Source organism: Marmota marmota, unplaced genomic scaffold (genome assembly GCF_001458135.2).
Source record: "Marmota marmota marmota unplaced genomic scaffold, marMar, whole genome shotgun sequence".
NCBI lineage: Eukaryota > Metazoa > Chordata > Mammalia > Rodentia > Sciuridae > Marmota > Marmota marmota.
Genome location: NW_026000174.1, coordinates 688337 through 703031, shown reverse-complemented (window position 1 = coordinate 703031; position 14695 = coordinate 688337). Strand labels below are relative to the sequence as shown.

At 33.5% G+C, this 14695-nt stretch overlaps 1 pseudogene; it reads left to right on the top strand.

Annotated features, from left to right (window-relative positions):
• Positions 1 to 14006: 14006 nt before the first annotated feature.
• Positions 14007 to 14323, top strand: LOC107156613 (annotated as a pseudogene).
• The last annotated feature ends 372 nt before the right edge of the window (positions 14324 to 14695 follow it).

Below are 14695 nucleotides of genomic sequence, written 5' to 3'. Positions count from 1 at the left end.
TTTTTGTGATGTAGATCTGAAATCATTTCACAAACATTCATTACACACTTATTCTGAACAAAATTTCATTATGAGAATTGTAAAACATATAGAGATATCAAAATTATATAAAGGAATAAATTCCAGACCAAATTAATATATCAAAGTGACATGAAGTGTTTCAGAAAAATTCTTTCTTATCCTCTAAAAGAGCAGCAAAATGTGTGTAAAGGGCAGAGAGAGCTAATGATATGTACACAGAGAAGAAAATAACAAATTATTTCTGGGGGATTACAACAATATTGGGTTAGCTGTCCAGTATATGTAGAAGAAAATAATGAAGAATGGGGTTTGTCATTTTTCCCTTTAATAGTAAAGTATGATTTATTTTTCAATAGAATGGATACAGAGCCCCAGACTTACATACAAGCAAATTGATATGTACAGGAATATGTTCCCTTTCCCTCCTCCAAATATATGAATATACATTATCTGACACTCATTCTGGTATTTTCCTGAGTGTTCCTTGATGGTATGATGTGTTCTCACAGGGAAATGTGAGTAAAAAAATTCTGTTAAATTCTTTCAGCTTATATTGGTCTATGTCTGGCCTCACCATAACTTGCACATGGTGCAAGGTATTGTTCAAAGGACGTATAAATGTTCAATCTATTTTCAGGAAATACATATTCAGTTTCAGAACCTAATCAACTGTAACCTCATCTTATTTGTAAATATAAACCTAATAATCTGGGTCCAAACCAAAGTATTTACTTCTGTTATCTATGGGAGAAAGCTAGAAACGTTGAGCCAGTTGAACGTCCCTGCTCCAACCATCCTTTAGATGAAAACACCTGCAAAGTCACTGTCCTAAAGGAGAATTTCACATAAGACTAGAAAACATAAAGGAAAATATACTTTCAATTAACAAGAACAGTTCAGTTTTGATGGTTCAAAAAAAATCAAGAAGATAAAATCAAGGTGTATCGTAAGGGTATTGCATATAAAACATGCAAATATATCAAAATAAGAAAACCAAATTAATTTAAAAATAATTTTACAACTATGTAGAACTAGATAAATATTGAAAATCAGTTTAAGGGCTTTTTTAAATGTGTTCTTTCAGTCTTATCTTTTTGAGTTTTTTTTTTTTTCCCCAAAGATATTTATAATGGAAAAAAATAAAGAAACAGGATATGATTTTTCCAGGAGTCATCAAAGAACTTACTCTGGTTACAGCTGTATTTTTGAGGCATGTAAATGAATCCAGAATGTTTTCAGTTTTGAAATAATAACACTATGAATCACTGTGAAATGTACTTATCAAATTGAGTTAGTAACCTAGCTGTAAAATTCTCTGGTTGAAAACAGTCCCAAAATAATTTAGAATTTTGATTTGTGTCTTTATTGCTTGGGGTATCATGTATTATTGATTCCTTTCTGTACTGATAAGCCATAGCTTAATTCGTCTAAAACCTTAAAACATTTTCACTCAAATTTTATTTAACTACTTTTTGTATTTATGGAAATGCTAAATCAAGTTCCTTTAAAAAAAGAGAGAGAAACAAAAACAAATACAAACCTCTCTATTATTGTTCAGTTGAACACCGAGAACTGACCTGAGCTGGATTTCTAGATCCTAGACTTATAAAGTCTGCTAATTTGAACTGATCATAAGAAGTGCTAGATAGTTGGCAGAAGCAGGTGGAATATACCAGATCGTGTATCTCTAAGTACATGTGTCAACTTAAGTCAATAAAGGAAAACTTTGTCTTTTCTTGGTCTATCAATGTCCTACTTTCATTGATGCCTTAGGCCAAAATATAACATACACTGCAGCCTATATTTTAAGACATTTTTAACACTTGGGAGCTTGTCTAAGTATTTTACACAAAAATAAAATGTTTTTAGGGAGCCAGGAAAGAACCTATCACTCTCAGCCTCACCTAGAACCAGGCACCAGCATGACCATGCAGAGAGCAACACCCATTGGGGTTCCTTATCCACCAGTATGTGACTGCACCCAAACCACCTCCATCTTGGGACACTATGGCCACCTCCAAGGCCCATCCTACATGGTAATCTCCACTGTGGTTTAACGGACAGGGTCAAGAGGCAGCGTCCTTTGCAGCACAGCATGCCACAGTTGTACCATCACCAAACAAGGCACCCATCTTTCCAGCTACATTTCTGAAAGTGGTTGCCTTTGTCTTCTCTACTGCCATCTGGGCTTACCTCCACTGCCACCTCTGTCACCTACATTTGAAGCAGATTCCATCTTGGGACACGGACTGAGGCCTGGAAGCCTAATAGCAAGGTACTTATAGGCTTGACACTACTGCCGCCCCCAACTAGGGACATTGCCATTGCCATCTTTGGACAATAACCAGGACCTGGAAGACCACCACCAAGGTCCCCATGGACCCGGTTGCCCCATAGGTAACCTAATAGGTGTGTTAATAGTCACCATCCTGTTACAGAGGCAACAGGGAGCATCAAATAGGGTCACCGCTCTCTCTTTTTTCTCCTAAGAGCCAATTTCTGTCGATTCCCCATTCACTCATCCTATAATCTAATGCTTCTATATTCTCACATCCTACCTCATAAATATCACATCCTACACCCCCTTCTCTCTCTGTCTACCACTAGAAAATGTAAACCCTCATGCAAACCTACTGGACATATGGTAGGAAATAGCCATACTTGTCATTTCTGTATATAGCAGTAAAACTGTGTCGAAATAGAAGCTAATTGATTTATGGCTGCATATTAGTTGCATTGGGTGCTGTAAACATTGATCTCCCCCCCCTAAAGGTGAGGTATTCCTTTTTTTTTTTTTTTTTAGGAGAGGAAGAGGGCATCAGATAGAAAGAGAGGAAGACAGCAGAAAGCAGAGGAAAGAGAGCAGGAGATGAAGTATAGACAGGAAAAAACAAGGGAGAAAAATGCCTCAAACAACCAAGATACTGTAACAACAGAATCCATTAACAATGCAGTAGATAAAATGACAGAGAAGGAGTTTATAATATACATAATTAAAATGATCTGCAAATTTAAAAAATGACCTAAGTGAGCAAATATAGGCAAAAATTGATCACTCCAACAAAGAGATATGAGAGCAAATACAGGCTACAGAAGATTTTTTCAAGAAAGAGATAGAAATTTTGAAATAAAAATCCTTGAAATGAAGGAAACAATAAACCAAATAAAAATCTCAACAGAAATCATCACCAACAGACTAGATCACATGGAATACAGAACCTTAGACAATGAAGACAAAATATACAATCTGGAAAATAAAGTTGACCACACAATGAAGATGGTAAGAAACCATGAACAGAGCATCCAAGAACTATGTAATAACATCAAAGACCAAATCTAAGATTTATCAGGATAAAGGAAGGCACAGAGTTTCAAACCAAAGGAATGCACAATTTCTTCAATGAAATAATATCAGAAGATTCCCCAAATTTATATGAAGAATGAATTGGAAAATCAAATACAAGACGCTTACAGGATACCAAATGTACAAAATTACAACTGATCTACAACAAGGCACATTATAATGAAAATGCCTAGCATACAGAATAAGGATAGAATCTTAAAGGCTGAAAGAGAGAGGAATCAGATAACATATAGGGGAGACAAATTTGTATCTCAGCTGGCTTTTCAGCCCAGACCCTCAAGGCCAGGAGATCCTGAAAGAACATGTACCAAGCTCTGAAAGAAAATGGATGCCAACCAAATATCTTATATCAAGCAAAATAAAGCTTCAGATTTGATGAAAAAATAAAAACCTTTTGAATAAACAAAAGTTAAAAGAATTTAAAGTGAGAAAGCCTGCACTACAGAACATTATTTGCAAAATATTTCATGAGAAGGAAATAAAAAAGAATAATAAAAATTAGCAAAGGGAGGAACTACACTAAAAGAAAGTCCAATTAAAGAGAAACCAAGTCAAGTTAAAAAACAAAATTAAACAAAAATTACTGGGAATACAAAATATATTTTAATAAGAACCTTGAATGTGAATGGCTTAAACTCATCAATTGAAAGACAGAAACTGGCATATTGGATTTAAAAAAAAGAGCCAACAATATGTTGCCTTCAAGCCACTCATCTCACAGGAAAAGACATTCACAGACTGAAGGATGGGGAAAAAATGTATATCACTCACATGGACCAAGTAAACAAGCAGGGGTTTCCATCCACACATCAGATAAAGTGGACTTCAAACCAAAGTTAGTGAAAAGGGATAAAGAAGGACATTTAATACTACTTAAGGGAATTATACACCAACATGACATAACAGTCATAAATATCTATTCCCCAAACAATGGGGCATCTGTGTATGTCAAACAAACCCTTCTCAATTTCAAGAATTATAGACCACAAAACAATAATACTGGGTGACTTTAACATTCCTCTCTCACCACTGGGTAGACGTTTGAAACAAAAACTAAACAAAGAAACTACAGAACTCAATAAAATAATTAATAATTTAGACTTAATATATAGACTTGATATATATAATATTCCATCCATCAACAAGTGAATACACTTTCTTCTTAGCAGTACATGGATCCTTCTCCAAAATAGACCATATGTTATGCCACAAAGCAAGTATTAGCAAATGCAAATGCAAAAAAAAAATAGAGATATTACCCTGCACTCTATCTGACCATAACAGAATAAAATTAGGTATCAATGATAAAAGAAAAAAATAGAAGCTACTTCAACACCTAGAGACTAAATAATACACTACTGAATGATGCATGGATAACAGAAGACATCAGGGAGGAGATAAAAAAAATTGTTAGACATAAATGAGATCTCTACACAACATATCAAAATCTTTGGGATACTATGAAGTCAGTGCTAAGAGGAAAGTTCATTGTATTGAGCTCATTCATTAAAAAGAAGAAAAAGTCAACAAATAAATGACCTAGAAATCAATGCCCTAGAAAAAGAAGAATAAACCAACACCAAAAGTAGAAGGAGATAGAAAATCATAACCCTGGATTTTAATCATTTTAATTAAAATAATTAATTTAATTATTAAATAATTTAATTATTTTAATTAAATAATTTTAATTAAAATCAAGGCTAAAATCAATGAAATTGAAACAAAAGAAAAAATTCAAAACACTGACAAAACAAACAGCTGGTTCTTTGAAAAAATAAATAAAATTGGCAAACCCTTTGCCACCTTAATGAAAAGATGGGGAGAGAAAACTCAAATTATTAAATTTGTGAACAGTTGAGGAACTTTGGATGAGGCAAAGGGAGGGAGTGTGGGGGCAAGGAATAGGAAAGACCATTTGTATACAATGAATCAAAGAGCATTCTGTTGTCATATATAGCTGATTAGAACAAATAAATAAATTTAAAAAAATAAAAACCAAAAGTTTTTAGTATAATAAAAATTTAAAATGTCACTGTTTAATTAATGTATAATAAGAATCATGCTAAGGATTTTTCTTTAATTTGCATAATGATCCTATGGGTTAGATACTCATTAGTTGATTCTTCTTCTCTCCCTCCTCTTCCCTCTCTTTCTTCCTCTCTCCCTGCCTGCCTAACTGCCTTCCTTCCTTCCTTCCCTCCTTCTTGTCTTCTCTTCATTTTCTGTCCTTACACACTATCCCCTTTTCTATCTACCATGTAGAGTTCTCAAAGAAAAGAACATCTAACCATTCTTATGTACAAGTTAGAACTCATTCAGTTTAGTTGTCTAACTTAATCTATGCATGCAAAAGCATATTTTAGATTGTTGTTTCCAAAACGTGCATGTGTTAAATAGTAAATATATCAATTTTAATTTTATAAAACCTTTGAAAGAAAACTATATGTGTTCATAAAATTGTTCTTCAGAAAACAAATTATTTCATCTTACACTGGCATAGTAGTGTATGAAAGCTCTGAATCAGCCCACACCTAGCATGATATCAATATTTATGAAACTAACAAGATAGCAAGGATCTTCTATCTTGTGGTCTACAGTGATGAAGTGTGGTCTTTTCTCTGAATTATCTGGTAGATCATAGATACATGTATACCCTTCCAAATAACTGGAGAAAATAAAAAGCTGGGTCATGGAACTAGATGAGCAGAATTTGGAAGCCAAACATATTTCTTTAAATATTCTCTTCTTCTTCTAGATAATATGTATGAATGCAAGGAGTGAAAAAAGAGACCCAGTCTATTCAAGTAAGCTACCAAAATTTCTAAGTAAGAATTCCACTCTTGAAGTGACATATTCAGATTTTGCTGAAAAATCAGCTCTATGAAGTAAAAAGGATAATCTGGGTTTATCAACTGAGGTGACTTAATAATGTATATACTTTCATAACAAATAAGATGCAGATATAATTCGCTGAAGCAATACTGAAAGTTGAGAAGTAAATTAAAATTCTGTGTCTTCATTTATGACTTAAAGGTTTAAATGAACTATGGTTAGTGATTTTTTTTATGTTTAAACTACTTAGTCCAGTTCATATAGATTGATTCTCTCCCAAGTTCTTAGTGCCCATTGTCCAAAAGTGTAGTTTTAAGTTCATTTTTTTCAGAGTGCAGTACCATAATTGCAACTAGTGTTCTGTGAAGCCTCTAATATTTGAAATATAAATAAACTTTTTAAAGTATATCAATTTCCAATGTATTATGGTTAACCTTTCTTCATGGTAAGATCATGGAATCCTTCAGGGAGACTTATGCTAAGTTAACAATTATTTTTCACTTATTAAAAGGAAATTAAATTCACTTCTTAAATAATTGTTTTGTTTAAAACATAGTTATGTCTGAATCAGCACACTATTCAGTTCAGAAAAGACATTAAATCTAAGGATAGGAAGGGATCTATTCTTTGGACATTTTTTTCCACACTCAACCTCCTTGCCTACTGGTGTACTTTTTCTTTAAATATCATTCATGGCATCTGTTCCATCTTAGCTTCCAGTTCCTACACCATTAATTTAGGGAAGAAGAATTTAAGAGGCATGAATCTTCTTTTGCTGGTGCTGAGGAGGTAACTGTGACTTTTTTCCATATAATGCTCAGATCCTCTAGAGATGTGTTGAAGTCCAGTTTTTTCATGGTGGAATCAGCCTCATTCAGTGCCCACTGTTTCTATGGATCTACCACGGGATGAGTAGCTATTAATTCCTCCAACGGTATATACAGTCAATCACTTCTTTGTTGGACATTCCGTTGCCTGGCCAGTCAACTGGCAGTGTTGCCTCCTAATTTATGCTTCTCTGTTAACTTTTGTGGTCTTGTATGTGAAATCATTGAGATGCTGTCTATTTCTAAGATTGTTAAGAGAATTGAAAGGCTTGGGTATTACAGCCATCATGTTTCCTGGTATGACTTCCTCTTCAAGTCATGTTAGCTCAAGCCACTTCAGAGGGTTTTACTTTTCAGAAATTTCTACACCAAAAAAAGGCAACAAATATATATATTTCAATGTGTATATCTCAACTTCAGCTCAAGATTATTCAAGAACAATGTCATATATATCAGTCTCAAAAGTATGATGCTTACTTCTCAACTATCCAGTCGAATGGAAAAGGATACAGGTATGCTCTTCTCAAAAGCAAATACATTCTTATTATAGACTCTCTTTGGATACTCTATGTGGGACTTGATGGAGGATTTCTATCCATGGCAAGGGAATAGGTTATTAGTGAAAACAAAAATTATGAGCCCTAAAAATGTGTTCTATCTTCTTACTCATTGTATATAACATTGTGATTGGCTTGTTTTATGAATGGAAAGGAGATGTGCTTTTGTGTAAAAGTCTATTTCTGGGATTTCTATTCAATTCAATTGATTTATATGTCTATACTTTCACCAGATTCTCTAGATTACTATAGCTTCAAAATAACTCCTGAAATTTGGTATTGTGAATTCTTCCAATTTGTTTCTCCTTTAAAAATATTTAGGGAGAATGATGTCAGCAAGATAGAGGAGTAGGAAGACCCAGACCTCTTTTCTGCATAGAGAGGCTGTGAACAACATGATCCAAAAAGTCTTTAGAAGAACTCCAAAATCCAGTCATGAAACTGCAGTAATGCAAGCAGGTGCAAAGTCAAAATAGCCACTTTGAATTAGCTAAGAAAAGTTATTAAAGGCCCTTCCCCATGTCCAGCAAAATTTACTACAATTGGGGAAGAAAAATGCCCAATTTGTCACTTCTCTCTTGAAAGAAAAGAGGAACTGTTTTGTTTGTTTGTATCACTTGACTCAGAGTGCTGATGGCATATCTGGGAGCCACCAAGACCATAATACCTTGTTAAAGCACCAAAAAACCTGTGTTACCACAGAAAGACATTGTAGGAAAGTCATTACTTTCTCCTAAAAATAAACTAGCAAATGCTTCCAGTTAGGAAACAACAGGCAAAAGACTAGAAAAAGTGCATTCTTCTCCAAATGTTTGGGAGGCTTCTAGAATCACTATTCATCCTGATTGTTTAAATTCTTCCCTATAAAGTCACTTCTCAAAGATAAGGAGAGAGGCTATTTTATCAAATGCCCAAATCCCAGCAAGAAATAACAAGATTTGAGAAAAGAAAAGAAAACAAAATACAACTCCAGAAACCAACTTTCAAAAAATGGAAATCTAACAAAAATTTTCAATATTTTTCTTAGAGAAACTCACTTAGGTAAAAGAGAGTTTAGGAAAGAAATCCACAAGGAACATGAGAATGTCGCATGGGAGAGAAACACTTGGTTAATAATTGTCAGAGTTTTTGAACTTTTGGAATATAGATATCTATTTACTTCTACAGACTTGGGAAGTTCTCAGGTATTATTGATTCAAACAGGCTCTCTGACCCCTTCTGTGTCTCCTCTGGGATTCACATAATGAATATATTATTAAACACTACAGCATTCTACAATTACCCTAGGCTCTTTCCATTTCCATCATTTTTTTGTTGTTGTTGTTGTTTGTTTCTCTGACACAATAATTTCAAATGACTTTATTTTTGAACTCACTGATTCTTCTGCTTGACAAAAAACTTCTGTGAAATATCTCTACATAATTTTAATATGGTTATTGTATTTTGATCTCCAGAATTTTTGTTATATTGTTGTTGTTTTTAATATACATGACATTAGGGTGTGTTTTGACATATTTTATGTACATGGGGTGAAACCCATTAGAGGTTTGATACCATTCTTGTGGTTGAACACAATGTGGGATTACACTGGTCATGTATTCATATGTGAGCATAGAAAAATTATGTCTGGTTTATTCTACTAACTTTCCTATTCCCATCCTTTTTTCCTTCCCTTCCTTCCCCTTTGTCTAATCCAATGAGTTTGTATACTTCTTTTTCCTACCCTCCTTTTGCATGGGCTCTCTCTCCTCCAGCAAGGAGGTCCATGGAACAAGGTAGAGGAGAGTGTGGCTGCAGAGTCGCTAATCAAGATCTCCAAAGACCAAGCAGGAAGCAGGTCTGACTTTATTACACAGTTACCATGTATTATACTCAAGCAGTATCTAAGCAAATTACAGGCAGCCACCAATGCAATTTCTGCTAACTGCCCTTGCAGCAACCAATGGAGGAGTGGCTGTGGAGCAGGCGCAGGGACTGCAACACATGGCCTCACACCCAGGGCTGTGCCTATGGGGTATGCGAACTGCTGTTCACATTCCTAGCATGAGGGGAGTGGCCTGCTACTCAGATACCCTTAATGTATGCCATGTATGCTGTACTCCATGCACTTGTCCCCACAACCCTTGTTATAGGTTAGCATTCACATATCAGAGAGATCATGCAACCTTTGGTTTTGGGGCACTGGCTTATTTTATTTTGTATGACATTCTCCATTTCCATCCATTTACTGGCAAGTACCATAATTCTATTATTATTAATGGCTGAGTAATATTTCATTGAGTAATATACCACATTTCTTCATCCATTCATCTGTTGAAGGGAAGCTAGGTTGGTTCCATAGCTCAGCTACTGTGAATTGTGCTTCAATAAACATTGGTGTGGCTTTGTCACTGAATATGCTAATTTTAAGTCCTTTACGTGTAAACAAAGGAGTGGGATAGGTGGGTCAAATGGTGGTTCCATTCCAAGTTTTCTGAGAGATCTCTATACTGCTTTCCAGATTGGTTGCACCAATTTGCTGTCCGACCAGCAATGTATGAGTGAACCTTTTTATCCACATCCAACATATATTGTTTCTTGTGTTCTTGATGATTGCCATTCTGACTGAAATGAGGTAGAATCTCAGTGTAGTTTTAATTTGCATTGCTTTTTAATTGCTAGAGATGTTGAACACTTTTTCATATTTTTTTGACCATTTAAATTTATTCTTCTGTGAAGTGCCTGGTCAGTTCCTTTGCCCATTTATTGATTGAGTTATATGTTATTTTGATGTTTTTTGAATTCTTTTTATACCCTAGAGATTAATGCTGTGTTTGAGGTGCAGGTGGTAAAAATTTTCTCCCATTTTATAAGCTTCTGTTCATGTTCTTGATTGTTTCCTCTGCTGTGAAGAAGCTTTTTAGTTTGATGCAATCCCATTTATTGATTCTTGATTTTACTTCTTGTACTTTAGCAGTCCTACTGAAGACATCTTTTCCTGAGCCAATAGAATGGAGAGTTGGGCCTAGTTAGTTTTACCTCTTTGTTAATATTCCCATGCTGCTCATCATCCATTTTCTGATTTTTTTTCTAGTGTCTATTTATGTTCTCTTATACCCCACTGAGATTCTTTAAGAAAAATGTTGAAAATTCTTTTTCAGGTAATTCATAGATTTCCATTTATTTAAAGTTGTTTTCTAGAGATGGAATTTATTTTTCCTTTAACTGGGTTATGTTTTCTTTTCTCATCTTAAGCTTGTTATGAGAAACAAAAGACACATGATCAGACTGTCAAAAATTAAAGACATAGTAAGAAAACTGAAAGGAGCAAGAAAAAAAAAGGTACTCATATACAGAGGAGTTTCCATGTAATTATCCATGGATTTCTAGACAAAACCTTCACAGATGAGAAGAAAAATGAATTGTATATTTAAATTTAAAGTGTTAAATCTAAGAAAGCTGCTAAGCAAAATGCTATATCTAGAAAACTGTGTCTTAAAAGTGAAGAAAAAACAAAGTCCTTCCTATATAATCAAATTTGAGAAGGTTCATTATCACTAGGCTTCCCTTACAGGAAGTGATAAAGGGTATGCTTCAGTTTGAATTGAAGGCAGTCAGAAAACAACATGAAAATACTTATGCACAAATACAGAATCCTGAAATACCATAATTATGTTGCATAAATCACGTTTACTTCTGCTCTAAAATATAAAAAAACAATAGCATAAAATAACTATCAAAATACTAATTTATAAATTCATTATATTGATATCACAATGTGAGGAAGGGCAATGTAAAGGGGTAGAGTTTTGCATGAAACTGAAGCTAAGAGCTTTTTGCTTTAAAATGGCACAACCAAATTCATCAATACATTAAGAAGGGCCAAGTGGGATTTAATCCTGGAATACAAGAATTGTTCATCATATAAAAATTGACTGATGTAATATGCAATATTACTAGGATGAGAAACAAAAAACAAAAGATCATTTCAATTGATGTAAAAAAAGCTTTTGAAAAAATTTAACATTTTCTCAATATAAACATTTAAAAATTAGTAATAGATGAAAATTGTTTTCAATATTATACTCATTGGTGAAAAAATTGAAAGTTATTTCTTTAAGACCAGAAAAAAAGCACAAACAACTTATCTTTTGATTTCTATTCAACATACTACTGGAAATTCTAGCCAAAACAATTATATGAGAGAAAGAAAAAAAGAGTCATCCAAATTGGAAAGCAGTAAGATAGATTATCTCTGTTCACAAATTATTTTTAAAAGAATTATGAAAACTACTAAATGAATTCAGAATAGTTGAAGGATACCAAATCAACCCAAATATTCATTTTTTTTTCCTATAGATTCACAATGAGCAATTCACAGAAAAGTGAGAAAACAATCTCACTTATAATAGCATTAGAAAGAACAAAATAGAAATAAATCTTACCAAGAAATTAGAACTTATACCACAAACTACAAAACACTGCTCAAAGAAATCACAAGTAAATGGAAAGGTCTGCCACTTTATAGATTGGGAAAAAAGTATTACTGTTAAAATATCCACACTACCCAAAGTGATCCACAATTTCAATGCAATCCCTATCAAAATTTCCATGGCACTCTTCCTTAGAAATAGAAAAAGTCTTAAAATTTATATAAAATTTTAAGGGCCCCAAATAGCCAAAATAATCTTGAGAAAGAAGAAACAAAGAAGTTTCACACTCCCTGACTCCAAACTATATTATAACATAGTAATTAAAACATTAAGGTACTTCAATGAAGAGAGATATATGGAACGATGAAACATAAAGGAGAGTCCAGAAATAAAACACCATAAATAAAGTCAACTAACTGGTCTTTGACAAGAGTGCAAAAGTTATGCAATGGTAAAGGAATAGTTTCTTGCACAAATTGTATCAGGAAAACTGGATATCCACATATAAAAGTAAAGTTGAACAAATTATAAAAATTTACTTGAAATTTGTTTGATAATAACACATGACCTGAAAGTATAAAACCTCCAGGGGGGGGGGGGAACTTAGGGGAAAACGATTACATCAGAGTTTGTGATGTTATCTTAGATATGACAGCAAAAATGCAAAACAAGGGGGGGGGAATAGAAAAGTGTGATCACATTAAATTTAAAGACTTCTACAAAAATTAGACAATTCACAGCCTGAAAAAGTAATTTTGAAATATTGAAAAGTACTTGAGAAATATCTATTTGATAAAGGTTTGATGTCTAGAATATAATACACCTACAACTCAATGTCAGCAAAGTTAAATAATTTGATTAAAAATGGGAAAATGACTAAAATAGACACTTCTGCAAACAATAAATACAAATAGCCAATAAGTATAAAAAGACGATTTGCATTGCTAATCATTACAGAAAATGAAACCAGAAACCACAATGAGATATCACCTCATAACAATTAGAATGGCAACTATCAAATAAATATGTAAATAAGACACACAAAATAATATGAATTGACAAAGATGTGGAGAAATGAACCCTTGTGAATTACTGTTAAAAATTTTAAATGGCTGAGTCTGTAGTTCAGTGACAGAGCATTTGCCCAGCATGCTTAAGGCACTGGGTTTGATCCTCAGCACCACATAAAAATAAATGAATACAATAAAGGCATACTGTCACAACTACAAAAAAAGAAATTTAAATAAAAATGTAAAATGGTGCAGCACTTTGAAAAACAATACAGAATTTCTCCCACTCCAACAGACCCCCTAAAAAGTAACATAGAATTACCATACAATTCAGCAATCTCAATTCTGACCATGTATCTAAAGGAAATGAAACTTGGCTCCAAAGATATATTCCCTCTGCATGTTCTTTGCAGCTATATTCACATTAGCTAACAGGGGGAAGTCCTTCAAATGTTTATCAATGGATAAATAGGTTTTTAAAAAGTGGTATATACACAAAATGGAATATTATTCATCCTTTTGAAGGGGAAATCCTGTGATATACTGAAAATATTGATATATTTCACTTTCCTTTTAACTAGTTTAAAAGTATTTTCTAATTTATTTTGATATAACTTTTCTATTTTTGTGCTATTTACATGTGTGTTACTTAATTTCCAAAAATTTAGGAGCTTTCCATATATTTTGTTATTTATTTCAGTTTAAATTTTTGTGGTTGATATACAAACTTTGTGTGATTTTAATCATTTTATGTTTGTTGATACTTATAGGTGTAGAACCCGATCCACCTTGATGTGTTCTGTGCACAGTTAAAGTAATGCAAAGGAAGAATGTTTCCAGACTTTAGCACCTACCTTGTACAACGTACTTGGTGCTATGGGGATAAAGAAGTGAAACTGGGTTTACCATGAAGGAGCTTGACTGGCTTTGAAGAGAAAGGATCCCAACATAAGGAATTCTACACCAAAATTGCAAATTCACCAATGGACCTGGTTGGTTTTGGTTATGTAGCCCTTGTGACATTTGGATGCATTTTAGGATATAAGCAGAGAAGTAGTGTTCCCTCTTTGATTGTTGGTCATTGTTGAATTTTTGGCAGGCTATGGAGCTTACCATGTCTCCACGGACAAATGAGATGTTAAACTATTGCTACTTACAGCTTTCTTCATGGCTACCATAATGGGTGTGAGATTTAAACTTTCAAAAAAATATGCCTGTGGGGCTGTTTGCAGGTTTAAGCCTCAGGATGATCCTGAGATTTGCTTGTCTCACTGTTGCTGTGAACTTCCAGAAGGGCTGAAAACTCATTTCCTGTCATTCCACTGTAACAGGCAGAGTATATTTTTTGTATTTAAAAGATAAATTTCCGTATAGAATGTCAGTTCCCTTATTTTATGTCAGAAACAAAAGTAACACTCTCTCCTCTAGTATGAACAATAATTTGAGGTAGTTTTTTTTTATTTAACTGCAAAAACTTGAACTGTTTTTAATTGTCAAGTACTGTTTTCATTAAAGGTGTTTAATGAATCCCAATATACTCTTTTATTTGCTTTGTCTATCTTTACCTCTGTAGCATTGTTTTTGACATTTTCAAATACTTATGACTCAAGTAAGTTTAAATTAAACTACAAATTATCCAATAAAGGAATTCCCTAAATGGACATCACAGAAA